The 13,578-nt window shown below is 33.2% G+C and overlaps 1 protein-coding gene across 1 annotated transcript in view; it reads right to left on the bottom strand.

Moving 5' to 3' along the window:
- The window catches only part of LOC126892422 (heterogeneous nuclear ribonucleoprotein C), a 2,215,671-nt gene that overhangs the window by 25,568 nt on the left and 2,176,525 nt on the right, over positions 1–13,578 (bottom strand). The gene's annotated exons all lie outside the window — the stretch shown is intronic.

Here is a 13,578-nt window from a genome sequence, read left to right on the forward strand (position 1 = left end):
AGAAAAGTTTATAGCCAAAATATATCAATATTTATTTAAAGAAAAAACGCAAAACTAACTTAGCAACACCATGTTAATGACGTTGAAAAGACAATTTGCAAACTTGTAATCCAGCGTGTCCCAACAGATGGTTTGCGACCCACTAATGGGTCGCGGGCGGAATTCAGGTGGGTAGCGGCGTAGCTCTTACAGTGTAGCTGAGTAGCGTACAGACCGGTTTTCTCCCAGACGCCAATACGACCGGTTTTCTCCCACTCGCTCTTTTACTCGAACCCAAACAATCGGTTCTTGTTCTCAGTCTGGCTCTTGTTTTTGGTATTTACCCGAGCAATAACATATGATAGTGGCTTGATACTCTTTATAGCGTTGTTTTCGTTTAAAACTAGTCAGATGTTCACTACTTTTTATACTATTTAACATGGAAACGAATAGAAGAATTTTACACGGAACTTTACAGAACACGCCAACAAGACGATGAAATGAGACCAGCACGGAAATTAATAAAAAATGTTGGATCGGAAATAATGCCAAAAGTAACAATTTCAGAGGTAACTACAGCATTGGAAAACATGAAGAGAAATAAAGCTACAGGAGAAGATAGGGTTACCACAGATATGATATTAGAAGGAGGTAAGGAATTCATTGCAATTGTAACTAAGCTTATAGACAGTTGTTTACACCAGGGCAAAGTCCCTAAGAGCTGGAACAACTCTAAAGTAATCTTATTACACAAGAAATGTGATAATCGGAAGTTGGAAAACTACAGGCCCATCAGTCTACTGTCATACCTGTTTAAAATACTCACCAAAGTCATAACTACCCGACTAACAAGGAAATTAGATGAAGACCAACCATATGAACAGGCAGGTTTTAGAAAAGGCTATTCAACTTCCGATCACCTGTTAACCACAAAAATATTAATAGAAAAATGTTACGAATACACGTTTCCAGTTTTTATAGCATTTGTAGACTACGAAAAAACTTTGACACTATAGAACACACGGCCGTAATAAACGCAATGCAAAATTGTAGAATATACAGCAAATATTCATATTAACTTAACAAAAGGAACTATGAACCAAGCTACAGCTACATACTACCTAAATGAAAATGAATACACGAACCCTGTACCATTAAACAGGGGAGTCAAACAGAGAGACACTCTATCACCCAAACTGTTCACCTTAGTTTTGGAGTACGTGTTTAAACATATAAATTGGAAATATAAGGGAATAAACATCAATGGCCGCTACCTCAGTAATCTACGTTTTGCGGATGACATAATCCTGATAACTACTGACCTACAAGAACTGCAAACCATGCTTTCAGAACTACACACAGAATCTAAAATACGACTGAAAATGAATTTAAACAAAACAAAAGTCATGCACTCCGAAGAAGCCTTGATAATAATAAACGACAAAGTTATAGAAAAAGTTGAAGAATATATATACTTAGGACAAAAAATAATACTAAATAGGGAAATTCAAACGGAAGAAATAAAAAGACGAAGAAAGTTAGCATGGGCAGCATTCGGCAAACTGAACTATATACTCAGAAATTAGCAAATTTAACTACATCTTAGATCTAAAGTCCTTGATGCATGCATTATTCCGATATTAACATATGGGCACAAACATGGATAATCACAAAAAAGAATATAAACATACTCAAAGTCACTCAACACGCGATGGAAAGAGCAATGCTTGGCATATCACTTAAGGACAGGAAAACAAACACATGGATAAGACAGAAAACCAAAGTCACCGATGTGGTACAACAATCACTAAAATTGAAATGGGAATACTCTGGACATGTAGCTAGGAGCGATCTAAACAAATGGCACATAACAATTCTAACCTGGAGACCATACCAACACAAAAGACCCGGAGGCAGACCTCCTATGAGATGAAAAGATGATCTGAAACGAACTGCCGGGAAAAATTGGCTATAAGTAGCGTACAACAAAAAAAAATGGAAAGGAAGTCTTGAAGAGGCTTATGTTCAGATGTGGACGTGAATGGCTAGACGAAGAAAAAGTAGAATAACATGGAAAACTACTGAAAGCCACAATCTAGTGGCGAAGGGGATCTTATTCGTCCATCTTCTAGAAATGACGCTAAAGTACCTCCAGTATTTTCAAATGTTAAGAAAGGGAACAAAATGCTACGAAAATATTGTTCTGAATAGCTTCAATGCGGTTTCACGTTCATAGATACGTAAGAAGAACCTATGTACCTCTTTGTTTCGAAAGCTTGGCTAAACTTTTCGAAAGTATAAAGCCTTCAAAACTTCATTTCAACCACATTTCAACTAAACGGCTAGAAACCTTAAATAAACCTTTGATGTGTTTTCAAATAACTGATTTCAACTTGGTCGAATATGGAGAATGTGACGTCGGGACAACGTAATAAATTAATAAAAAGAACAAGGCCTCTTACCAGCTGTCTTTGCTAGTAAAAAATAGCGCTCCGCACACAGAGAAATTGGTTATTCTTAGTAAGGTTTAGTTGCAATGGATCAGTTGAAGGAGAAATGTTGTTTTGCCACACACTAAACACCACTACCACTGGACAATACATTTTCGATTTCTTGGATAATTTTATTCGCGAAAATGGAACTAATTGGTCCAAATGTGTCGGGCTTACGCAACCGATAGATGTGAGGGATGGGTCGCGAATATGAAAAAACATCAGAAGGTGGGTCGCCAGACATAAAAGGTGGGGAACCATTTTTGTAATCAGTTAATTTTATATTACTCCAGAAAGCCACTGCGCATCCGCTAGGAAAATATTCTAATTCGGATTTTTTGCATAATCTTACTCAAAAAGGACTCCTTTTAACAAATTTGCATGTTGCCAGGACCAAAAGGTGGTCAAAAATTTTTTAAACGTTTTTTTTTGTTTTTTTCCTAAAATTATTTTTTTTGCATGGAAAAAAGTTTTTTTAGGTTTTTTGGATCATTCCAAACAGAAAAGGTCTTTAGTGACTTTTGTCTAAAAATGATAGTTTTTGACATATAAGCGATAAAAAATTGAAAAATTGCGAAATCGGCCATTTTTAACCCTCAAAAACTATGTGAAAAACCTAAAATTTGAATGTTGTCAAAGTAGGTAGATCTTCTTTAAACATCGATTCATGAAATCCCGAAGAGTTTTTTGCAATACAATATTCAAAACTCCTTTGTTTTTTAATTGATAATCAAGCGTGCGCGATACTATTTTCCACCGACAGTATGGTGCAAATGAAAGGAATAAATTCGTTATTTCGTAAACCGGCAAATTTAAGGAAAAATCCCGAAACAGGTCGATTTGTATTTTTAAGTTATGATATTGTGGCATATATGGTATACTAGTGACGTCATCCATCTGGGCATGATGACGTAATCGATGATTTTTTTAAATAAGAACAGGGGTCGTGTGCTAGCTCATTTGAAAGGTTCTTCAATTCTCTATTCAGCAATATAAACATTTATATAATTATTTGTACAGGGTGTCCTTCTACTTCTTTTTTTGTCAAATAATTTAATTTAATAAATTTTTTTTGTGCACGCTGTATAAATAACTAGGTAGATGTTTATATTACTGAACAGAGAACTGAAGAACCATTCAAATGAGCTACCACACGACCCCTATTCTCATTTAAAAAAATAATCGATTACGTCATCACGCCCAGACGGATGACGTCACTAGTATACCATACATGCCACAATATCATAACTTAAAAATAAAAATCGACCTGTTTCGGGTTTTTTTCTTAAAGTAGCCGATTTACGAAATAACGAATTTATTCCTTTCATTTGCTCCATACTGTCGGTGGAAAATAGTGTCGCGCACGCTTGATTATCAATTAAAAAACAAAGGAGTTTTGAATATTGTATTGCAAAAAACTCTTCGGGATTTCATGAATCGATGTTTAAAGAATATCCACCTACCTTGGTAACATTCAAATTTTAAGTTTTTCATATAGTTTTTGAGGGTTAAAAATGGCCGATTTCGCAATTTTTCAATTTTTAATCGCTTATATGTCAAAAACTATCATTTTTAGAGAAAAGTCACTAAAGACCTTTTCTGTTTGGAATGATCCAAAAAACCTAAAAAAACTTTTTTCCATGCAAAAAAAATAATTTTAGGAAAAAAACAAGAAAAAAACGTTTAAAAATTTTTTTACCACCTTTTGGTCCTGGCAACATGCAAATTTGTTAAAAGGAGTCCTTTTTGAGTAAGATTATGCAAAAAATCCGAATTAGAATATTTTTCCTAGCGGATGCGCAGTGGCTTTCTGGACTATATCAATGTGTAGAAATGTACAATGTCCGAGACTGAGTATTGTATACACAGAGTGGGCCAAATAAAAGAGTCCACCTCGATATTTGGCAGTATTTATTAGATTTTAAGAAAATGATGAAACCGGTCGATTTTTGATCTAAGGGGGACACATTTTTACGGTACATACATCTGTCATTTGTCAACCCCCTCCCTTCCACATCCCCCCTTATTTGTGAATAGGGAATAGGGGTCGTGTGCTAGCTCGTTTGAAAGGTTATTCAATTCTCTATTCAGTAATATTAACATTGACATAATTATTTATACAGGGTGTTCACGAAAAATTATTTTGAATTAAACAAAAATTAAATTGACACAAAAAGAAGAATGTATGTAATTTATTTAACTCAAAATACATTCTACTGCTAACAGAAAACAGAAAAAAATATTTAGTTGATAAATAAACATTGTTTGTTGCTTAAATTCAACATTCAACCGACCAAGAGGCTGACGGGTGGGAGCTTGAACATTGAAATTAAGCAAAATGCAATGTTTATTTATCAAAAAACATTTTTTCTGTTTTGTGACAGCAGTAGAATGTATTTTGAATTAACTAAATTACATACATTCTTCTTTTTGTGTCAATTAATTTAATTAAAAAAACATTTTCTTGGACACCCTGTAGAAATAATTATGTTAATTTTTATATTACTAAATAGAGAATTAAATAACCTTTCAAATGAGCTAGCACACAGCCCCTATTCCCTATCTAAAAATAAAGGGTGGGGGAAATCGAAGGGAGGGGGTTGACAATTGACAGATGTGTGTACCATAAAAAGGTGTCCCCCTTAGATTAAAATCGACCTGTTTCGTCATTTCCTTAAAATCTAATAAATACTGCCAAATATCGAGGTGGACTTTTTTCTTTGGCCCACTCTGTATGTTATTTCGATTATTTTTTCAAGTCGATTCGATCATTTGAGACACAACTGTCTAGCGATGTTAGTAATTTTTTTTTGAAAGTTAGATTGTTAGACATGACTGGACATTACTACACAACCAAACATACCTGCTAATAGTCAATATTATTAAGAGTAAATAGACATAAATAACATAAACCTTACGCCAATCAATAATCATTATTTATTTACACCATTATAATGTATTGATATCTAACAAATGAGAAAATAATTTATTGTACAAAATAAAAATACTTTGAAGAAATAAATTCCACAGAATTTTATGAGTTTAGTATACACTCCCACTACTTCCAATAATTCTTCTTTTCTTAATGAAAGATTAAGTTGATTTGAGCAGTTAAAAGTGTGAGGTAGGAATTTTTGTGTTGTATGTTTCTTACACTAAGGCTGTCAAAATAAATCTAAGCTGAGCGAATTTAGTTTAATGATTTTAATTTCCAATCATGTAGGAAGATTTTTCATCACGTGTTTAATTCTGTCCAATACACTGGGAATAATATGCTTATATTTTTATACTCAGAATAATTTTAAATTAGTTTGTTTCAGTTTAATAACGAGTTTTATAGTATAGTCACATTTAAGGAAATTAACCATAATAAACTTTTAGTTCTGCATCTAATGTCAAATTATCACGATTGCAATAATAAAAATGGGCAATTTTAAGCGCTGGAGTGTAATTCGGTAAGATTATTTCATGACTTAAACTGCATTATTATAAATAATTTTAACTAATATTTTATTGATAAATGTCACTGAGTGTTTATTTACAAAGACTTGTATTTTATATGGATCTAAGTATTAAAAATAATCTTACGAATATCAGACGATAGTAAGAATAAAGTAGAAAATAATGCTCCAGTTTTTTCTCAAACTTGTTGCCATTCAGCAATAGTCACTCGAGCCCAGGCAACAAGTTGTCGAACAATTCTCGCATTATTTTCAATTTATTCTCACTCTCTTGTGATAGTAATGTTGAGAATATTTTGATGTAAAAGATAGACAGAGTCACAAGAATACAATTTTCATAACTTTATATTATAGTTGATACAGTATAAATACGGTTGCACGTCATTATCTACGTTAGAGATTTAAGTTGACATTGTTGCCAAATTACAAAAAAATCTTGAATTCATTTCAAATAAAATATATCACTTAATTATTGTAGAAGTGGATTATAGAACAAAACAAATTAATATACAATGTAAATAAATCTAAAAAACTTAGAAAGAGAACACAAGAATTAAGTAAAATCTTAGGTTAAATTAAATAAAATAGAATAAAACAAATGCTTATAGTAATTAATGAAAGCAAATTATGACATGACGTATTTTGAACGTATAAACGTTGAACGTTTTTCATGGTTAGAATAAGTTTATTTATTATAAAAAAACTAAAGCATCTTTGGCATTTATTAACGCATTAGTCAGGTGGCTCGACTCGAGTTACTTATTAAAAAATGTAGAAAATTGCTCAATGGGAAGCCGAGAAAATATTTAAAATTATATTTTCTTCAGCGTAGTTTTTGATTGGAAATTTGGTATTTTGGTATTTTTCACGCGTCATACCGATTGTTTTTATACCGAAATAAAAAGGTATTGATCCAAAGATTACCTTCTTATTGTTCACAACTTCGTCCCAAATGCCGGTCAATTTTGACCGGCTGTATCTCACGAACTACTTTCGTCAATTCAACTTTTTTCTTTTAAAAGAAGCGTCTTGTCAAGTCCTTTCTAATACCGTTTTTTAAATTTAGTTTAATCTAGCAGTTACCGAGATATTCTATTTTTTCTAAAATTAACCTTTTTATACGAAAATAATAGTTATGCTGATGTATCATAATTATTCTGGTTATTATTACGACCGTAAATTCTTGATTAACAATTCAATTGTTGCTAATTTGTTTGTTCCATTCTCGCTTGCTTTCGTAAATATAATCTATAGTGGAGTCACTGAAGGTTTTCACCTCCGATTTCGTTGAACCTTCATCGATTTTCATGGAAATTGGTGAGTAGTTACAAGATACTTCAAGGAACAAAGGTGATATGATGCCAACTTGCGCTTTTACCCTGGGGGTGGATGTCATCCCTTCTCGGGGGTGAATTTTTTTTAATAAAATAAATACCAGAAATCGATAGAGGGGCAACTCCTAAGCAAAATTTGTTATATAAAGTTATTAACATAAATCGCTACTTTTTGAGTTATTAAATATCAAAAATTTTATTTTTTCCTAGAAAAAATGCACGTCTTAAAGCTGTTTTTCACGTATTACTCAAAAACTACAAGCTTTTGTAAAAAAACTATTATTACCAAAATTAAAGATAATAAAAAATTTAATACACTCCCCACTTAAAGAACTAAATTAATGTTATTTCAAAGTGCGTTATGAGTAATTGAATGTATATTTTTTTCTATGAGTACTCAAATCTAATTATTCAAGCTTACATAACGGGAAAACGATGCATTTTATATAGGGTTACCATAATTTATTAATGCCAAATCCGGACAGGGCTAGTCCAGGGGGTTGTAGAAAATGTAAAATGTGAATTTGACTGTGTTGCTGTTGGAATCTAATATTCAACTATAATTATTATTTTTGTTAGCGTTAAAATAAATACATGCAGTCTTCAAGGGGCGCGCCGAATTTTCCGAAAGCATAAAAGTTAATTCGATACACCTCTTGCGTAAAAGTGTCATGTTACATATGAATGTGAGAACTTTGTTAGTTCTGTGTTTGGTATTTAGTCTGTTCGAATATTTTGTAGATAAATCTCTTTAATTTCTTTGTATGTATTATTGTAATAATTCGGTTCGGTTAAAATAAAAATAGTTTATATCACCTTTTATTTGTACCTTTTATTATCTTATATTTCTAATAGTTGCTACCTCTACATTGTACATATAGTTGTTTCGCTACTAAGAAACTTGTATTCTTCTGTAAGTTTGTCAGTAAAAACACATTTACTCTTTGGTATTTTACAAAGTTTATAGGTACATTAAACTAAACTATTTAAAAAACTAAACGTAAATAGCCTCTATCAATATCTCACAGCTCACAGACACGGTCAATTACACAGTAGTCATTACAGTAACTCAACTAGCTGTCAACAGATTATTGTCTGCTCGTGCCCGTGCGCTGTTGACAAGCAGTGCGACCAACTTAACTAGGTGCTGCGTAGAATGAAATTTCCCAGCTTTGAGCCAAGTATTTTCCATTTTTCTAGCAAAGAAAAAAATCCGGACATTTCTCATATCCGGACGCCAATCCGGACATATCTTTCAAATCCGGACTGTCCGGACGAAATCCGGACGTATGGTAACCCTAATTTTATATAATATACTTGTTAAACACTTGTCAAATTACTTCGGAATATCTATCAAATGAGCTCCAGTAGAAGTTAATAACATCAAAATTAAGCATGTTATGATGAAAATAAGAGAACCCTTTTGATTTGTTTAGGAAAAAGTGAGAAATAAAACATACGCCATTTCCACAAAAATGAAAATTTTTAGTAATCCTCACAAGAATTTCTTTAGGTTAACATATATAATGATTTCAACAATTTTGACCGGTTTAGAAAAAAATACTCAATATGCGTAAAAAATGATAAATAACTATATTTTAGTTTTTTCTGTTCTAAATATTTTACCCATTTTACTATTTCCGTAGAGTAAGAAATAAGCGAGATAGAAACGTTTAAAATTTCAATTTTGCTGCGAGAACCATGTAACCGGGACCATGTAACCTTTTATTGTTAAAAAAGTGAGAGGTCTAAAAAACTAATTTTGATATTTTTTAATAGCCCTTGGAATAAGCTTTTAATTAGTTTTTAGGTAAATCCGATATCTTAAAAATCAACCGAGTAATTTACAAAAAAAAAACAAATAATATTTTTTGGAAAATTTTTTAAAAGATTCATTGTGAAACATTTTTGGTGCATAAATTTTAATGCTATCAACTTGTTCGAGGGCTTATTTGATAGATATTTCTATGAACTTTGACAAATGTTTAATAAGTTTATGTTATAAAATGCATCATTTTGCCGGTATTTAAGCTTGAATACTTAGATTTGGGTACTCGACGAAAGAAATATACATTCAATTGCCTATAACTTACTTTTAGTTAACATAGAAAGGTGTTTCTAGTAAGAAGTTTATTTGATTTTTATTAGCCTCAATTTTGATAATAATTTTTTTTTGTAAAAACTTATAGTTTTTGAATTATTTATGAAAAAACGGTTAAAAACATGCATTTTTCTCACGAAAAATTAAAATCTTTAATCTTTAATAACTCAAAAAGTTTTGATTTATTTTAATAACTTTATATAACAAATATTGCTTATAATTTGTCCCTCTATCGAATTGTGGGGTTATTTTTAATAAAATCATTTTAACCTTCGAAGAGGGGTGGCATCCACCCCCAGGGTAAAAGCGCAAGTCGGCACCATGTCATCTTTGTTCCTTGAGATATTCTCTAACCACTCACCAATTTTCATGCAAATCGATGGAGGTTCAACGAAATCGGAGGTAATAGCTCATATCCACCTTCAGTGACTGCACTACTACTGCAAAAACGTTATTTAAACATTACTTGATAATTAATTTACTAAAATTGTTGTTGAAAATAAAAGATTTTGTTGGGAAAATCCGCATTTTCCGAGTAAAATTTTCGTGAAAGGAAATCGGAAAAAATATATCTGTGCAGAATTCAATTACGGTAAATATTTATTCGGATCTTTTTGGTTTAAGAGCGGACGCGCAATATTTCGTGCCATTTTTTATTAAATGTATTCATTTTTTCAAATCCGAACAATACTAATAAGTATTTTTGAAAAATTTAAACTCAGCATGAAAGATTACATTATTACCAAGGGCAGAAAATCCCTGAAAACTGCTATAATGTTTATTTTATTAAGTTACAGGGGTGGAAAAGAAGAGAAAATTGAGTGAGATCGCTAATTTGAAATAGCTCAATAATCTAAAAGAAATTCTACTTTTTTTTAATAAATGGAGAATTATGTCAATATTTTGTCAATTTTTGGACAAACTTAGGTATAACATCAAAGACAAACAGAAAATACAATTCAACTATTCCTTTTTTGGAAGATCTGGAATTGATAATAAGCATATATTTTCTTAGTGTAATTTTGTAAGAGTGGTAGATTACATATTTATAGTAAGCTATTCAGGATATTTTCTACTTCCTCAAGTTACATTAGATTAGATTAGAAATTAGATTCGTAAATACTACAGTAACTCAAAATCTTTGTATATCTAAGTTTGTAATTTTATCTACGTTTGTTTGAGATAATTTAAATGCATTTCTGATTTGACATAACTATTCGTTCCAGCTTTCACTGAATTTCATATGTAAGACCTATATCCATTTCGTTAGTGTCAGCTGAATAATATATCGATACATTTAACACTGCCGAATCTACTAACAAAGCTACACTGTAATAAATAATTATTTAACAATCTCCTCTTCAATTTAATGAGCTTCTACAATGCATACCTCTTTAAGCTCCGCGTTTGGAAAAATCACTAAATGAGGTCCTCCGGGAGAAAAACCTCAAGATATGGGGATAATTGTCGCTAAAACGTGACGTAGAGAATGTAGAGAAGAGTCCCAAGAGGTTTTCTTTTGAAGTTTGTTCCACTGATGATAATTGTGTCATTATATTTAAAGGAGTGAATATTTGTAGTTTTAAATAAGCCGGAATTTTTGAAAAAAAATAATATAATGGAAAATATGAACAAATCCTACTGGTAATAAAACTTCTACCTTACAACGGAGCTCTGGGAAAGTAATGTGAACTTATTGTTAGTTACTTTAAAATGCAGTAAATACTCTATCAATATTGGCTAAAACAGGGGACACTACTACTTGACGGCCAATCCTTCCAACACCGCACCAAACCAAATCAGATGGCAAACGTCAAGCCATAACGGTTCTTCTCAAAGCCAACACTGACAGTAGAGAGCATGAATATTGAGGGCATCACTTCAGCCAAAGAAGACATTGTATTAGAATTCTGGAACAATACGAAATGTGAGGTATTGTTGAGGTAAACTGCAGCGAGACGAGAATCTCGGGGCATAAAACTGATTGTGAAGATACCACACAATAAGCAGGAGAGCGCGATGTTTGTGAAAACTCAAACCATAGTCTCATCTGTGGGAATAACGAACTTAAATGGTAAAGAGATAATAAACATTGAGATCAGAAAACGCATAATAACCTCGGTATATAAGCCTACGGAAACGGAGTAGTAGCATGGGCTGAAAGGGGTGGCCTCACGTTAATCCATGATCTTCAGCTTCCAGCATGTACCAAAATAGTATATAGTCCCATACCAAAATCTCAGCATAGACTAATAATTGGTATAAACACATTTCCAATTGTCAGACTAAAAGCTATGCTATTCAGAAGGAGATTTAACTTCAAAATGGCAAACTGGCAAAAGTATGCAGACATGCTAGATTCTGAGCTGCTACGTCTTGTACCAAAATTAGAGAACTACGAAAAATTTGTAGAGGTAATAAAAAATGTGTCTAGGAAAGCTATCCTCAGGGGATGTAGAAAACATTATGTTCCCAGGATGTCCAGCGAGTCCAAAGAACTAATGAGAACATAAGAATCCCTGTATTCCGTTGACCCTTTTAGCCAAGACCTGGTTGGCGGTGGAGCAGTCCTAGTAGCAAAATAGCATGGAACCCTGTAAAAAATTTAGCGGTGATCTAAAAGAACGTAAACCACCTTTAAAGGTTACAGCAAACTATGTCGCTACTCAACTTCTTATGAATAAAAGAACTAAGAACCTATATAGGGACCCAAATACTAGAAGAATATTGAATCAGGATTCAAACCACCTTGGATCTCTTTTTACACTAAAAGAACTCTACAACGTCATGAATAGCTTAAAAAATTGGAAAAGCTACAGGTGTGGATGATATATGCAGTGAAAAAATAAAGCATCTAGGCGACGGAGCAAAAAACTGGATCTTGCAACTCTATAATACGTGCTGCGAAGCCTTCGACTCTATAACACGTGCTGCAAAGCCTGCGAAGTTCCAAAATTATGGAGAAAACCTAAAGTAATAGCGTTGTTAAAACCAGGAAAGGATCCAGAAAATTCCAGTAGCTACTGGCTTATTTCGCTGTTATGTCACTTTTTAAAACTATACGAAAGGCTCATCCTCGCCAGAATAGAAAATAATATCGACCTGGCAAATCCTGCACCGGCAAAGTCCTCGTACTAACAGCACACATTGAAGAGGGCTTCGAAGAAAAACTTCGGACTGCCTTCGTAAATTTGACAGCAGCCTATGACATAGTTAGGCATAAAATATTGCTCCACAAATTGTACGAAACTCTCAATGAGCACCATCTAGGTAAGGTCGTATATTCCTTACTGCAAAACTGACATTTTTTCCTCATGCAGGAGGGCAAAGTCAGTAGGTGGAGAGTTTTAAAAACTGCTTCCCACAGGGAAATGTTATAGCACCAATGATTTTCAATATATATACAAACGACCAACCCACGCCGACTGAAACTAAGCATTTCCTCTATGCTGAGACGATCTCGCAATATGTGTTCAAGAAAATAGTTTTAAAGAAGGGAGGAGAAACTCGAGACAGCCTTAAAAACAATGACAGCACAATGTCTCCAGAATTTTCGGAGACCAAATCCATCTAAATCCCAAGTCCTCGCTTTCTACTTTCGCGCAAAGGAAATCAAGCGATAACTCCAAACTACGTGAAGTTTTGGTAGTTGGATTTTAGACTAATGGTACTACAGTAGGATACACAGACCAACCTATATATCTTGGAGTAACTAAATGGAGTGCAGGTCTTGGAGTTTAAGAACAACAGCACATGCACTGTGTTTTCCAACTGCTGAATATGTTATATAATTAGTTGGTACTGTGCTGAATGAGACATACAGGATAGTAACGAGGTATTACGAAACCAACGCCACTCTCAAATTTATGTAAAAAAGCAGCTTTTGCAGAACCCTTAATACGCACATGCGTTGCAAAGCACATAGAGAATATTATACAATAGAGAAAGCGACTGAAATCCAGGAGAAGTTTCTTGGAACAGTGGACGATGAACCTCCTGAGTATTTTCCTCTTTCCCAGGTTCAATGGACGGGCCAATCTCTAGACTTTAAAAAGAGAACATAGGAAAAATGGGGGGAAAATAGACCAAGATCATGTGAACTGTGACTGTGGAGAAATACAGAATATGGAACATCTTACATTGCAAAAACTGTCCTCATCGGTGTACCCTCGAAGATTTGTGGCTCGCCAACAAAGATGGAACCGACTTAG

This window comes from Diabrotica virgifera, chromosome 9 (assembly GCF_917563875.1).
Source record: "Diabrotica virgifera virgifera chromosome 9, PGI_DIABVI_V3a".
In the NCBI taxonomy this organism is placed as follows: Eukaryota; Metazoa; Arthropoda; class Insecta; order Coleoptera; family Chrysomelidae; genus Diabrotica; species Diabrotica virgifera.